The sequence below is a fragment of the Pelodiscus sinensis genome, chromosome 20 (genome assembly GCF_052426305.1).
Source record: "Pelodiscus sinensis isolate ZL-2025 chromosome 20, ASM5242630v1, whole genome shotgun sequence".
Classification (NCBI taxonomy): domain Eukaryota; kingdom Metazoa; phylum Chordata; order Testudines; family Trionychidae; genus Pelodiscus; species Pelodiscus sinensis.
Genome location: NC_143071.1, coordinates 23088761 through 23104422, shown reverse-complemented (window position 1 = coordinate 23104422; position 15662 = coordinate 23088761).

The window sequence follows — 15662 nt, the reverse complement described above, 5'->3', positions numbered from 1 at the left end:
CACTGGTATGTGTTCACAAGTATACCAGTGTAAAAGATTGGTACAGGTAGCAAATCATGAATAGTCTTCCAAATAAAATCTGAAGATTTGTTTGTATTGCTCCTGTTCATGATCACTTTAATTGATAAGCATTCTGATGAGTGAGGCCTTGTTTGCAGAAAAGAATAGCATGGCAAATACTCTCACAAACAAATGTACAAACAAAAGCCACCATCTACACTATTTGGAATAGTTCTTTTCATTCATACAGAACTGTGAGATGATGTGCCTCAGGCTTCCTCCAGCAGTAACACAGAGATAGGGTTACCACCCTCTACACCAGCGGTGGGCAACCTTTATTGGGTTGGGGCTGCTGACCCAGAGAAAGATCAGTCGGGGTCACACGCAAGTGAGACACAAAAAAGAAAAAAAGAAACCCTCACTGATGTGACCCCTGACTGAGAAGGAGAGACACTCCTCATATTCCTTTCACACCTCAGAAACTAGGGAGGCCAGTCTCGTATGCTTCATCCCCATGATGTGCCCCCAGGCCTTAGATTCCCCATCCCCACTCTACAGTATAATGTAGCCACTGAGATCAGATCAGCTCTGGTAGGCTCAGCTAAAGAGACTTTCCTCAGCACCCAAATGCAAAACCTCAGTGGGACCTAAACCCCAGATAAATCCATCTTTTCTCTGTATAAAGTTTTGTATCTGGTAACTTCATGTTTGCCTCCTTTCTCAGGCGTAGCAAAAATCTGCTATGACCAACCCTGACCATCATAGAATCCTAGGGCTGGAAAAGACCTCAGAAGGTCATCAAATCCAGCCCCCTGCCCAAAGCAGGACCAATTCCAACTAAATCATCCCAGCCAGGACTTTGTCAAACCAGGACTTAAAAACCGCTAGGGATGGAGATTCCACCACCTTCCTAGGGAACCCAGCATGCTTCACCGCCCTCCTAGTGAAATAGCTTTTCCTAATGTCTAACCTAGATCTCCCCCACAATAATTTGAGACCATTGAGCCTTGTTCTGCCATCTGTCACTATTGAGATTAACCTCTCTCCAGCCTCTTTGGAACCTCCCTTCAGGAAGTTGAAGGGCATCACCAAGGGCAATCAGAAATCTTAATTGCAGGGTATGGCACAGGCTAGAACAGTCTCTCAGAACTACCAGGCAGCTTGGAGTAGTTCCCTGACAAGGTAACAACATTGAACAGAGAAGCGGGGCTGCTTTCATTAGGACCCAATGTACCTGTCTTGAGGTCATCTGGTTAGGCCCTTGGTTGTGGATTGGCTGGACCTTTAGGACTCTCTGGGGGAAGATCAGTGATGCTCAGACTTTGGTGGTTCAGGAGCCAAATTAATTATCAGTATTATGCAAAAGATTCTGTTAAATAGTAGAGCAGGCAAATATTGATTGTTATATATATATATATATAATTCTATATATCATTCTTACAGCAAAATGACTAAGTATTATTATTGTATCAGCTACAATTGGTTAATAACACAGTCAAGGCATTCTGATAGGTCAATAAAGATAGCTTAATAATTAAATCACACCATGTTTTACTATCATGTGCTGCCAAGAGCCACAGGAGACTCATTAAAGGGCCTCTTGCAGCTCAGGAGCCTCAGTCTGAGTATCATTGCCTCAGGTATCTCATCTGTCTAGAGCATGCAGGCTCAGGAATGACTCATCACACTCCAAACACCAGCTCTGTGGAGCATGATTGAAGCAGGAGAGAACACAGCTTGTTCTGCTACAGCTCAGCAGGCACTGCAATAACGGCACTAAAAACTCATTGTTGTCAGTGTGCTATGCTTGATCTGGGTCACCAGGCCTATGAGGTATGGCTATGTGCTACATTATAGGGCTATTCTACAGTCTGTTTTTTCAGATCTGTTTGCTGGTGGTGGGGCTGATTCTATTCTCCCTTGTACTGGTCTACATGAGTGAAGCTCTGCTGGTATCAGTTGAGTTACTCCTGATATACTTGGTGTAAATAAGAGCAGAATCAGTATGAGTGTATCCAACATGGGATAGAAAACTGCAGCAACACCTCTGCATTACTAAAGTCTATGAAGTATCTCCAAATTGGTAGGATAGCTCCTCATTTTCACAGGGAGACCTTTCCATTCATGGTGACTGAAGTGAGATCTTTTAGGCTATTGAATCTGCAAAGTAACAAGCCTGCATCTGGGGCAGACATCACATTTATGCATTGTACAGTTAGGTGGAAACTCTTCTTATTCACCTCTCTCTGCTGCATGTTTGTGCTGTTCATGCTACAAAGTCTAAGACCAACAAGGAAAAGTCTGTGCTAGCTTTAGAGCTTGAGGGGAGCTGTTGAAATAATGGTGCTTCAGCTGTGTGCGTGTGTGTGTGTGTGTGTGTGTGCGCGCGCGCGTGCTTCCGTCTTGCTTGCTTTCTCTATCTTCCATCCCAAGGGACTCTTCTAGCTTGTGAGCAAAAATGCAAGAGTAACAAACATGATATCATATCAGGAGTCTGTAAAAAACAAGCTGGGCTTTGTTGTGAGGTGCAATTATCCTTTAAGACTAGATCAATCTCTTTACAATGGTTATAATTGTCTTCATGCAAAGACAGTAGCTTCTCATTTATGCTTTCAAAGACACTTTAGTTTTCACACTGAGTCTAAATACGTTTAAAAATCTAGGCCAGAGTTTTCCAGTTTTAGTGCTATGTCTAGAGAGGATCTATAGGTGCAAGGGCTTGAGCCTATGAGTGACAATACCGATCAAAGTTGTTACTGTAAACCCTGATAGGATGAGCTCCTCCACATCATGATGAAACTGGGCACCCACTTGATCTTAGAGCCTCTGCTGGATCCCAGTGAGATTAGGATATTGGTTACCATTATGGGGCCAGTGATGGGCAAATGGGAAAGACTAGTGCCAGATCTCTATCAATAAAGTGGAAAGCCTTGGGCTTTCACTTTGGAATAAAGATGTTGATGAAGCCCATCCATTCCACAACGCACTGCCTGACAGAGCTATTGAGTTCAGCTTTGCACACCTTTAAATCATGCAAGCAATCTTTAATCACCTCAGCATATCATTTTGGTCAGTGGATGAATGAGAGGCATTCATAACCTCCACTTTGGTACTCCAAATGGCCACTGGTGTGGAGTATCCTTAAAGAATGTATTTAGGAGCTCACTGCCTCCAGATTTGGACAAGAGGCTTCGTACTACAGCAGCACGTTCCACTGGAATATATGGGGGAGGAAGGGAAGGGAGTAAAGAGCAATTTATCCTTTTTGCTGAAGGGGGTTGCTCTGCTTTAGTTGTACCAATGGCTGGAATTCCCATGTACACAAGGATGTCACCCGAGGCAGACATGTCCTGGATGACTTGGATAAACAGAGTAGTGGTAGAAGGTGCTGTGTTTCACAGTTATGAACATTAAAAGATGGTTCTCCACTAAACACCTATCTTTCTACAGGACATATGGCCCTTTTTTGCATAGTATTTGAGCTCATCACAATAGCTGTGTCTAGACTGGCAAGTTTTTCTGGAAAATTGTCTGCTTTTCCGGAAAAACTTGCCAGCTGTCTACACTGGCCGCTTGAATTTCTGGAAAAGCACTGACGATCTCATGTAAAATCATCAGTGCTTTTCCAGAAAAACTATGCTGCTCCCATTTGGGCAAAAGGGCCAGTGTAGACAGCATAGGACTGTTTTCTGCAAAAAAGCCCCGATCGTGAAAAAGGCGATCAGGGTTTTTTTGCGGAAAACTGCATCTAGATTGGCCATGGACGCTTTTCCACAAAAAGTGCTTTTGCGGAAAAGCATCCTGCCATTCTAGACGCGCTTTTCCAAAAATGCTTTTAACGGAAAACTTTTCCGTTAAAAGCATTTTCAGAAATTCATGCCAGTGTAGATGTAGCCCATATGTAATATATGTATTATCTTCACAACACCCTTGTAAGGCAGGGCAGTGTTGTGAAGATACTTATTTTACAGACAGGCAACAGATTTTCAGATGCATATAGGCACTTAGTGGGATTTTCAACAGTACCTAAGTAGGTTAAGTGCCTAGTTTTGAATCAGAGTTAGGCAACTAACCTGCTTAGGCATTTTTGGAGTTCCTCCTAGACTTGTATAAATCAAAATAAGCTACACAAATTGAGCTACGTTAATTACATAGCTTATTTCGAAATAGCTTATTTAGAAATTGAGAGTGTCTACACAGCACTTATTTCGAAGTAGAGCACTCTTCCTCTAACTTCCCTTACTCCTTGTACAATGGGGTTCCAGGAGTCGGAGTGAGAAGTCTTCCAGTGGACAAAGTTATTTCGAGATAACGCTAGTTTTTTGAAATAATGTTGCAATGTAGACATACCCTAAGTGATTTGCCCAAAATGTTTGTGGTAGAGCAGAGAATTGAAGCCAGTTCCCTGTTTCCCAGGCTAGCAGCCAAAACACTAACCCACCTTTCCTACATTTTCCTTTAATAAATAAAAAATTGAAATGTGCATCTTGCAATTCCAGTTCCTGTTGGTGCAAAGCTACAGAAAGAGCCTTATTCCCAGAGCACAAGAGAGGGCTTCCCAGGGATCAGTCTGTTCCCTGTCGATATGTTGTGAGGACTCCCAACTTAAAAAAATACTACTTCATTGCAACTGTAAGGGGACTGTTAGCCCCTTACTTAAACTCTGTGGGAGTTTTTTGGCTTGCCAGCTCCCAGAGTCAACAGGGGAAGGGTCCATGAGATTGACAGACCCCAGAGACAATGGAAAGCAGCCAACACTCCAGCTTAGCCTAATTGACAAGTTGGACAGGCCAGTGAGAAAAGCAAGAGGCCAGGACCCGTCCTCCCTGTGAGCTGGGATTGTTCTGGCTTTCTCTGAGCAAACAGAGAGCTGAGAGACTGCCCAAGGGGGACAAGCAGTGTGCAGAAGAAGTCCTGCAAAAACAGGGAGCTGAGAGACAGCCCAAGCAAAACAAGCTGTGTGCTGAGGAGCAGTTTTTGCAGCCGCTGAGCCAGACACACACAGCTCAAGGAGCGCAGACCCTGTGTTGAGCAGCAGACTGGGAGTGCTCAGAGAGCCAAAAGGAACAGAGAAGCAATGCTAGAAGCTAGAGACTGGCCACACAGCACAGCTGGATGTGGTGAGCAGCTGGGAACTGCAAAGTGTGGGGAGAGGCTCTGGACTGGGAGAGGGGTCTGGCCACTTAGAGCTTGAGGCTGTGTGGTCACTGCCAGAGCAAGCGTGTCCAGCTTGCAGCCCCCCCTGCAGCACATCCAAGGCCTCTAAGGGGCCTCTAAGGAAGAGACTGTGGACTGTCCTTATACTCTGCAGGCTGCTGTTTTGATGTCCCTGTGCTACAGAGCAGGACTGTGTGTTCTCATTTAACCATTCTCATTTTTTCTGATTCTTTTCTCTTTAATCAGTTGATGTTTAATAAATTGTATTTGCTTTGAACCTTATGAAATGATCACTGGGCCAAGAAAGCCTGCAGTGTGCAGAGAGCACCTCGGAGTGGGGACACCCTAACTCCTGTCCCTAGTGACTACAAGGTCGGGGATTAAGCCCCAGGAAACCTGGGCCCAGCCTTGTTGGGGTTTCGAGGGCTCTGCTACTCAGGAGAGTGGAAGGGGAGCCCTCAGGATCAGGGAGGCCGTGGGGTAAAGGAAGTGGGAACGGGGACTCAGATCCTTTCGCTGGTCCATTTCACCGGGGTGTATAGAAGTCAGGAAAGTTCCCCACAATAGCAGAACCATTCCCCCGCTTACACAACCACTAGAGCTGCACTTAGATCAACTCACCAGACATATCCTGGCTGGAAACTGATCAGGAGGGATTAAAAGTCAAACTGACAATGGAATCAAACTGAAGAGATTAAGGCAAACAGCAGTAGCATTTTTTGTTACATCTACTTGATGGGGGGTGTTGTGAGGCCTAATTACTGTTTTTGAATCAGTCTGAGCTCTTCAGGTGGAAGATGCTACATATAGAACAGATAAGTAAGTACAGAAATATCCTACAAAATGAAGGATATTTTGTGTTTAATATCTGTTTAGTTTTTCTCCTTTCACTGATGGGGCTACGTCTACACTGGCCCCTTTTCCGGAAGGGGCATGTAAATTTCACTAGTCGTCGTAGGGAAATCCGCGGGGGATTTAAATATCCCCCGCGGCATTTAAATAAAAATGTCCGCCGCTTTTTTCCGGCTTTTAAAAAAGCCGGAAAAGAGCGTCTAGACTGGCCCCGATCCTCCGGAAAAAGTGCCCTTTTCCGGAGGCTCTTATTCCTACTTCAAAGTAGGAATAAGAGCCTCCGGAAAAGGGCACTTTTTCCGGAGGATCGGGGCCAGTCTAGACGCTCTTTTCCGGCTTTTTTAAAAGCCGGAAAAAAGCGGCGGACATTTTTATTTAAATGCCGCGGGGGATATTTAAATCCCCCGCGGATTTCCCTACTACGATAGGTGAAATTTACATGCCCCTTCCGGAAAAGGGGCCAGTGTAGACGTAGCCATGCTGTCTCCGAATCTTGAAAGTAACATTTTTATGATCAGTTTTGGTCTATTTCCATTTAGCCATATTTAAGGGAAAGGTTATTACAATCTAGAGCATTTTTTTCTAGAAGAAGAAGAAGAAGAAATAATAATAATAATAATTAATAATTCAATTAGTTTAATTTATGCTGTCCTTAGTGAGTGGTGTCTTTGATAGAGCATGTACTTCCACATTCTAACTGGATGAACTTAAAAAACCTATCCTGAAAAATTAAAAAGTCTGATTTGGGAATAGAAAACCAAAATAAAACCAAACCAAACAAAAAAAATCCAGGACTTTTGAATAAATTTTAGAATTTTACATGAACACACCAAACTACTAAAAGGCTTTGTCCATAAACTAGGGTGAATAATGTTCATTTGTTAATGTTGATGGCAGCAATAAAGAGAAAATAAAAACTGGTTAACCTGTAAATTGTTGAGATGCTTCTCTTGTGCACTTTGGAAATTAGTTAGTTGTTTTATGGAATATCTAAAAAGGAGGTTTATTTAATATATTTTTCTGTGTTTTAAAATAACTAACCTACCTTTCTTTCTTTCTTTCTTTCTTTCTTTCTTTCTTTCTTTCTTTCTTTCTTTCTTTCTTTCTTTCTTTCTTTCTTTCTTTCTTTCTTTCTTTCTTTCTTTCTTTCTATAAATTTATCAGCATTTTGGAAACATTTTTACTCCTATCATGGCACTCTTTAATAACCCAAAGCCAATCTGCTGTGTGATTAGGCTTCTGACAATGACTGTACCAATCACCGGTCAGTGAACCCCTCATCATAAGAAGAGAAGACACTGAGATGATGCTTGCATGAAAAAGAAGCTTAGTTATCAAACTTGCAATTTGGGCTTAAAATAAACAAATGTCAACAAATAAGCTAGAAATTGATAAAAATAGAAAATAGAAGATGCTCACCAAGCTCTGCCCAGTCCCTTTTTCAGTCCTGTCTTTGCTTGCATGTTCTTTGGAAGGGATTCTTAGGAATAGGATCAAGGTCCTTACAAGTACACAATACATAGAACATATATTCATCTCATTGTGGTTATAGGATGTTGTAAGACTCACCAAAGCCAGGCTAACCTTCCATTATGTAATCTAGAAGCACACCAAACTTTCCTGGCTTAGGTGTTTTGTTACAAACTTGGAATCCAGTCTAGGGCCATTGAAATTTTCATACTAATGTTCATGATGGGGGGAGGGATAGTTTCAAGCAGAGAACTGACTGAACCAAAACACTGCAATCAAATATCCTTGAACTGCGGAGAGGTTCTGGTCCTGATACCCTGCCTGCAGCCATCTCTTCACTTTATAATGGGCCGAATCAAGCCATGAGGAAGTTTGGATCCAGATAGGAACTTGGTGGCTTTCGTCCATCTCTAATTTTGAGCACGCCTGTACTATTGATGGGTTTGCTTCATGAAATGTGACAGTCTAATTTATATTCAGATGGAGTTACTGACTTTGCACGTATTTGAAAGTTAAGCTATAAGGAGCCAAGTGAACTGAAACCAGAAAAAAGTATCTCGCAGCTACTATGAGCTTTACAAAGTACAAACTACAGTTTTTCATTACAGAAATGTAACTTTACAAAGGAGACTATATGAGATCTGTGTCGATCTGATCTCAGAGTTGAGAAATGGCAAACTAGTTCATTTAAAATAATAGTTTCACACACAAACACACACACACACAATTCTCCACAATTGCCTATAACTTCTCTTGTTTGTAGAATTGAACTTGAGCCAATCTTGAAAAATGTTGAATGTTCAGATAACTTTTTAGTTCAGTTTTTATGCCTTTCCTCTTAGGTTTAGGTGGGGAGCAGAACCAGAATTGGCAGTATCAGGCTTTCAGAGATTGTATGATGGAATTACCTGTGGTAGTAAGGGACAGGACTATATCACTAAGGGTGTGTCTAGACTACATGCCTCCTTCGACGGAGGCATGTAGATTAGCCAGATCGGAAGAGGGAAATGAAGCCGCGATTAAAATAATCGCGGCTTCATTTAAATTTAAATGGCTGCCCCGATCTGCCGATCAGCTGTTTGTCGGCAGATCGGGGGAGTCTGGACGCGATGCCCCGACAAAGAAGCCTTTCTTCATCGACACAGGTAAGCCTCGTGAAACCAGGTTTACCTGTGTCGATGAACAAAGGCTTCTTTGTCGGGGCATCGCGTCCAGACTCCCCCGATCTGCCGACAAACAGCTGATCGGCAGATCGGGGCAGCCATTTAAATTTAAATGAAGCCGCGATTATTTTAATCGCGGCTTCATTTCCCTCTTCCGATCTGGCTAATCTACATGCCTCCGTCGAAGGAGGCATGTAGTCTAGACACACCCTAAGATATTGCTTTCCCCTGGTCTACACTAGGGAGTTTTTTCAAAATAACCCTCCTTATTTCAAAATAATAAGCAGAATGTCAACACTGTCAAGCCTGCTATTCCAAAATAACAGGGTAGTAATTTACAAATATGTGCAACTGCTTTCTTCGAGGAATAATGCTTATTTTGAAACAGTTTTTTTCAAAATAGCATTAGTGTGGATTCTCTACTGCTGCTATTTCGAAATAACTATTCCTCAGAGTAAATTTGACGTAATTACTCCCCAGTTCATCCTAGGGCTTTAAGTCGAAGTAGCACATCCACAATAGTGGAGCCTGCCTCTGACTAATTTCAAGGCTTCCCTGTAATGGGGACACACTATTTCAATTTTGTTATTTCAGGAGCTATTATTTCAAATTCAGTTATTTCAAAATAATTTTCTAGTGTAGACATGCCTTTTCAGTCCTATATTCCTATAAGAGAAAGGCTGTTCTGGAGCAATCTCTAACCCAGCTTGGAATAAAAGTTTAAATCAAACCCTAGCACTTCACATTTTGAAACATCTTATCTCACCTTTCTTTAAGGGTAGGTGGTATTTTAGATACGGAAGTTATTTTGGTTTTCTTGGGGGTATTTCATTGCTGTAGAATGCAGAGGATTATTACTAATTAATGGTAATAAATTAAAATAGGCTGATGGGCAGTGGGGAAACAGCTCAGCATTTAACAGGGCTGACCCCATTAGTGCAGCTAAACAGCTGCAGTTCATGCCCCCGTGATTGTTTGTTTGGAAAGGATATAACGTTATTCTTTTTCTTTCTCTTCTCCCTTTTACTCCTGAGTGAGAAGCAAAAATCTGTGAATGTATCTACATGGAACTGAAATATGCTGAGGCCCTTACATAAGCCTAAACCCAAATGCTGGCACTTTCAAAACTGCATCTCGTGCTGAGGTTTGGGAATGATTTTGATGAGCCTCTTTAGATCACCTCCTCACCCAATTTTTCTTTCCCGTATGTCCTGCAACGGAGCTGATTCATGTGTTTTTTCCATTTCTAATGATATTTTTTAACGTATATTCTCAAAGCTGAGATTTTCAAAGCTAGAAGATGGCTCGCTTTGCTTTTTCTCTTTCTCCTTTTTCTGAAATCACTGAGCCATCTGTGGAAATGCCACAATTCAATTCTGGAGGCAGAATCCCACTCTGTGCCTTGTGATCTGCATGTCAAGGTGAAACTGCAATAAGATAATAATGTCACTATCCCCAGAAGGCAGGCGGTAAAAGATACTAATTGCATTTCACTGAAGGCTTCAGAAACACTCAGCAGCTGGAAAGCTGAGAAGAATTTTGATGCTATTCTTATAAAGAAAGATGTTTTTCTTAAGCTGTTTGTAAATCTATTAGAGAACATGGGGAGTGGTAGTGGGGGAGGAAATGCATAAAACCAGTTAAAGGCTTAATGTTTCCCATTATATTTTGTGAGTTGTAGGTGGTCTGAAGCTTATGAAAATATAGCACATTCCCTTGTTATCCACACTAATAATTTATTATTATTTATTGTGAATTATTGTTATTTTGTACTTTAAATGGCCGCCAACAAGGTTCACAGGGCTCTGTACATATAGTTAAAATGTATTATTTTGGTATTTAATGTAATTTTAAAATAATATAATATAAAAATAATATATCTAAAAAGCCTAATGAAGTTTTAACATTCGAAAAAATATACAAGAGGGTAGGTATCCTACAGAACAGTTGATACTGATTAAACTAGAAAATCTCACAGGAAAGAATATTATTCCACTCTTTGTGAAAAGTGGATGGAGGCAGGGCTGAGGGATCCATTGAAGTAGATCATTCTACACCCTAGGGACAGTACAGTCAAGGCTGGGGAGCCACAAGCCCTCCAAATTACCGTTGAGGAGAGAAGTCTAGTAGAATATAGTCAATCAAGAAGTGTGAAAGGAAAGCACACAAGCTTTTTTTGTTGAAATTGTAGATTAATGGAGAAATGGATGACCTAGTCAGTTTTAACTTTTATAAAGCCTTTCAAAAAGTTCTTCCTAAGAGACTGTTAGAGACACTAAGTAGTCATAGGGTTAAAGGCAAAACACTGTCATGGATCAGAAACTGGTTAAGAGAGGAGAAAACAAAGAGAAGGGATAAATGGTCAATTTCCATCATGGACAAAAGGTTCACAGCAGGGTGCCGCAAGTATCCCTAGGAGATCTAGTATTATGTAACACATTTATTAATGAGCTGGAAAAGGATATGAAAGCAAAGTAGCAAATTTTGCAAGCAGCCCAAATTTACTTAGGTTAGTCAAGACTAGGGAAGACAAGGAGTACAGTGTCTAGACACCCAGTTTTTAAAGGGATAACCCGGTATTTCAGTTCTCCTGCAGAGTCCCCACTTTTTCTTAAAAATGGGCAAATTGTCACGTATTTGCTGTCTCCCTCCCATCAGGACGGGTAGGTCCTTCTGCTCACCAGCTGCCTGCCCATCCATCAGCACTGAACGGGAGTGGGGGGATCTAGTAGCCAGCGATGAGGGGTGGGTGTGCAAAGCTGGTGGCAGGGCAAAGCTGCAATGCATGGGGCTGGCCTCTCCCACTTCTGTTCTGCCAGCGCAGCCCTCACTGCATGCAAGCTCTCAGCCAGCAAGGCCATGTCCCATGTCCCATTTCTAGCTGTCACTGGCTGCACACTGTGAGCCGTGGTGACTAGTGAGTGTGGGCAGGTGCTGTCTGGTGGCTGGTAACATGTTGTCTCTGCTGCCCACCCATTGGCCTTTTACAATCTCCCCCTCTCACTGTCCTCTCCCTGCTGTGCCCATTCATCCCTTTCCCCAAACCCTCTGCTTCTCCATATTCCTCTCTGGGTAGAGTCACATCCCTTTCCCAGAGGGCTGTGCAGAGAACTATAACCTTTCTTTCCCCAATGCCTCTGGCCAGGCTGATGCCCCAGGAAAGCCCGAGAGCCTCCAATCCAGACCACTGGCCAGGAGGAGCATGCGCACAGCTCTGACACAATGAAGCCTCTTCCCCCCTCAGCTAAGCTCTGGAGTGGCAGGGAGTGCGGAGTGATTTCCATCTTGTGCCCTGACCCTGCAACCTCTACCACAAATCTTGTGGCAGGGTCTTAGCACCCTCTTAACCAATGTTCCTTCTAATCTTTTCCATCCATGTGCATATTTTTCTAACTCTGGGTTGGATAAATTGTTATATGCACGGAGGCACATGCAAATGTGCACCACCAGTAGAAACAAAGTACTCTGCCAAACATCTGGGTGGCATTTAAATCTGTCCTAAGTGCATATACAAGTGCACAGCTCACAGGGAACACTGTTCTCTCCCCATCCTCACAGGGCTGCTCCATCCCCCATGCACCTTCCTCTGCCAGGCCCGTTGATGGTAATTCCAGGCCCCAGAGCAATGGGGCCCCTGCCTCCTCCCTCAGCTGAAGCCAGAAGTCTTAATGTGAAACAGTAGTAAATAAGCAAAGAAAATGCTAGGAAGTATAAAGATTGGATTAAAAGTCCTGCTGTGACTATTGTAATGCTATTCTGTAAGTCAGCGATATGGCCTGTGCTCATTTTCAGGCAAACCATCTTAAAAATATATAACTCCAGTCATCTGAAGAAGTGAGCTGTGCCCACGAAAGCTCATGAGACCATCAACATGTTTTGTTAGTCTATAAAGTGCTACCAGAGGATTTGCTGGTTTTTAAGTTTATCGTATACAGCCATGGTCACCAATCCGTCAATCGCGATTGACTGGTCAATCGGGAGACCTCGACCAGTCGATCGTGAGGCATTCGGGGCCCCCCCAATTCCCTCCACCCCCAAGAAGCCCCACTACCTACCTCCGCAAATGGAGGTAGTGCCGGCTTCCCGCGGGGTGGAGGGAACTCCAGTAGCTGTGTGCCACTTCCAGCGTTTCCAGAAGTGCGATGCCTGCTCCCTTCCTCCAGGTCTGTGGTGCACCAGGAGGAGGTAGGAGTCCACGAGGAAGGCACGTGCTGAGGCTTGGGGGGGGGAGGCACACACTGGGGCTCCCCTCCTCTGCTGGGGAGGAGGTAGGAGTACCAAGGGCAAGTGTGCACTGGGGGGGAGGAATCCTGGGGGGAAGCACGTGCACCGGGGCTCCCCTCCTCTGTGGGGGAGGAAGGAGAGGCCCCTGGGGGAGCGCACACTAGGGCTTCCGTCCTGGGGTGGGGAGGCGCACACCGGGGCTCCCCTCCTCTGTGGGGGAGGAGGTAGGAGTCCCGAGGGCAAGCACGCCCCAGGGAGGAGGAGAGGAGTCCTGGAGGGAAACACACACCCAGGCTTTCCTCCTTTGTGGGGGAGGAGGGAGGAGTCCTGGGAGGAGGCTTTTGCCAGAGCTTCCCTCCTCTGGGAGGTTGGGGGGAGACGTGTGTCAAGGATTCCCTGCCCCAGCCAACACCCTGCCCCCTGTTCCCACTGGCACTCTGCCCCCACTGGCACCCTGTCCCCACCCTAGCACCCTGTCCCTTGCCTCCACTTACACCCTGTCCTCTGCCCCAGGCCCTTGCCCCGGAACCCACTGGCCCTCTGGTCCTTGCCCCAGCACCCTGTCCCCTTCCCTGGCACCCAGTCTCCTGCCCCAGCACCTACAAGCACCCTGTCCCCTGCCCCAGCACTCATTGGCACCCTACCCAGCACCCCGTCCCTTGTTCCAGTACCCCCTGGCACCCTTCCCCAATACCATGTGCTCTGCTCCTACCAGCACAGTTGGGGCCACATTAGTGAGGCTTGTGGGGGATTTGGAGGAGTTTTTATTTTGCATCTCACTTGTGTGGCTCCAACTGACTTTTCTGTGGGTCAGTGACCCCTGACTCAAAACAGGTTCCCTGCCCTTCTCAGAAATAAAGACAACATAGAAACTTTTTGTGTTTGACATAGTATTTTATTTAAAAATGAAGCTTGGCCAACAAATCCTCAACAAAGCCCACAGCATCATAACACTCCTGCACTCCCCCTTCCCCCAGACCCTCGAGCTGAACCTATCATACACTGGATCCCCCTGCCCTGAGCCACTCACATACCCTAACCCAAATTCCTGCACCCTCATATCCACAAGCCTGTGGCTTGCTTAGTACCCTAACCCTACATCTGACCCCAACACTGGCCCGCCTGAAACCCCCTCCCTGACCCAGCATCCCCTTCTCCACCTCCTCCTGTATCCAGATTTCTTCCCAGAGCTTGCATCTCTCACCCCTTCCCACACCCAAATCCCTCATTCCCATCCCACAGCCTACACATCCTACTTCAACCCAGCACGGGTAAGGTTAGACTGCAGGAGTTTTTCAGGATTCCTGAGATATCCCAGAAAAACTCTTCTGAATCCAGGGATGCGTTTGTTCTTCCGCTTTTTTTAGTGGAAGAGCAAACGTGCTCTTTCGGTCACCCCTATATTCCTCTTTCCATGAGGAATAAGGGAGCTTCCAAAAGAAGAGGTTTTTCTGACATTTGGTCCAGTCTAGACAGGCCAAATGTTGGAAAAACATCTTACAACAGAAGAAATGTGAAAAAAGCAGCAGTATAAGGGTTGGAGATAGCAAGTGATGGAGAGGAGGAGACTAGAGAGGAAGGGGTGGGGCTTCAAGGAAGGGGTGGGGCGATAGATCTTGGCTTGTTCTGTCATTTAAAAAGTGATCTTGGTTATAAAAAGGTTGGAGACCACTGCTATACAGACTAATTCAGCTACCCCCGAAGCTTAAAAATATATAGCAGAAATAGGGCCTGAGACATCGAAAGACTTGCAAATGAAGAGAGCTCTGAGGTGTAAGAGAACCCTAGGAAAGCTGAATGGGGGGCAGGGAGCAGCAAATCTGGAAAAGGCTGATTGGGAGAGCCAATCTGGGGAAGGCTTGATGGAGCAGCAAGATATAAAATGGCTACTCAGCAGAGCAGAAAGAGAGAAGCTATCCTTCTTGCTGGAGGCTGAGAGAGGGGAAAGCAGGGTTGGGAAAATAGCAGAAATGAGAGGAGTGGTGGCTGCCAGCAGAGGAGACTATGGACCAAAATTCCCCACCCCTCTTCCCTGTTTGCCACTGAGGAGATTGGCAGTTTGCCCCTGAAGTCAGGGGATAGATTAAGGATTACAGTTGGCCAGAGGGGCAAGTGAGGGTCCTCTGTCCTCTGGAGGGCAGGGAGATAGTGGGCTGGGATGCAGCCAGAGGGGACCCCAGGTCCAGTAGTGACCCTGACAAATAGTGGAGGTGATGAAGACAGCAGGAGCAATGGCAGTGAGGCATCACCGAGGGAGGGCACCCTGCTGGAGAAGGATGGAGCTAATTCCCGGAACATGCAGCAGAAGGCACCTGGCAGTGTTCTCTGGAAGCTATGCACTCGGGCGGCTGTTCAGGAGAGATTTCTATGCTGCCCAGCTGATCAGCAGAGCGCCCACAGTTAGGTTTGTGTTTCTCCTGGGATGCACATCCGCACATGCCTTGGTACATATACAATTTATTTGGCACGTGGTTAGAAAAAATCCACACGTGGATGTAAAAGATTAGGAGGAACATTGGCATCGGGGACGGGGGGAGGCGGTAAGCCGTGGGACCATTACAGAGACCATTTAGCTTAGAGAGAAAATGAGTGTGTGGGGACATGATCTACATCTGTAAAACAATTAGTCCTGTGTATATAAGGCAAATCAGATATGCCTATTCCCCTTTATTTATAATACAAAACCAAGGAGAAATTCAGTCCAATTGAAAGGCAGCAAAACTGACCAAGGAAATAGTTTCTATGCAAGACATAATTAATCCATGGAACTCATTCAACATGTTATTGGTATCTATG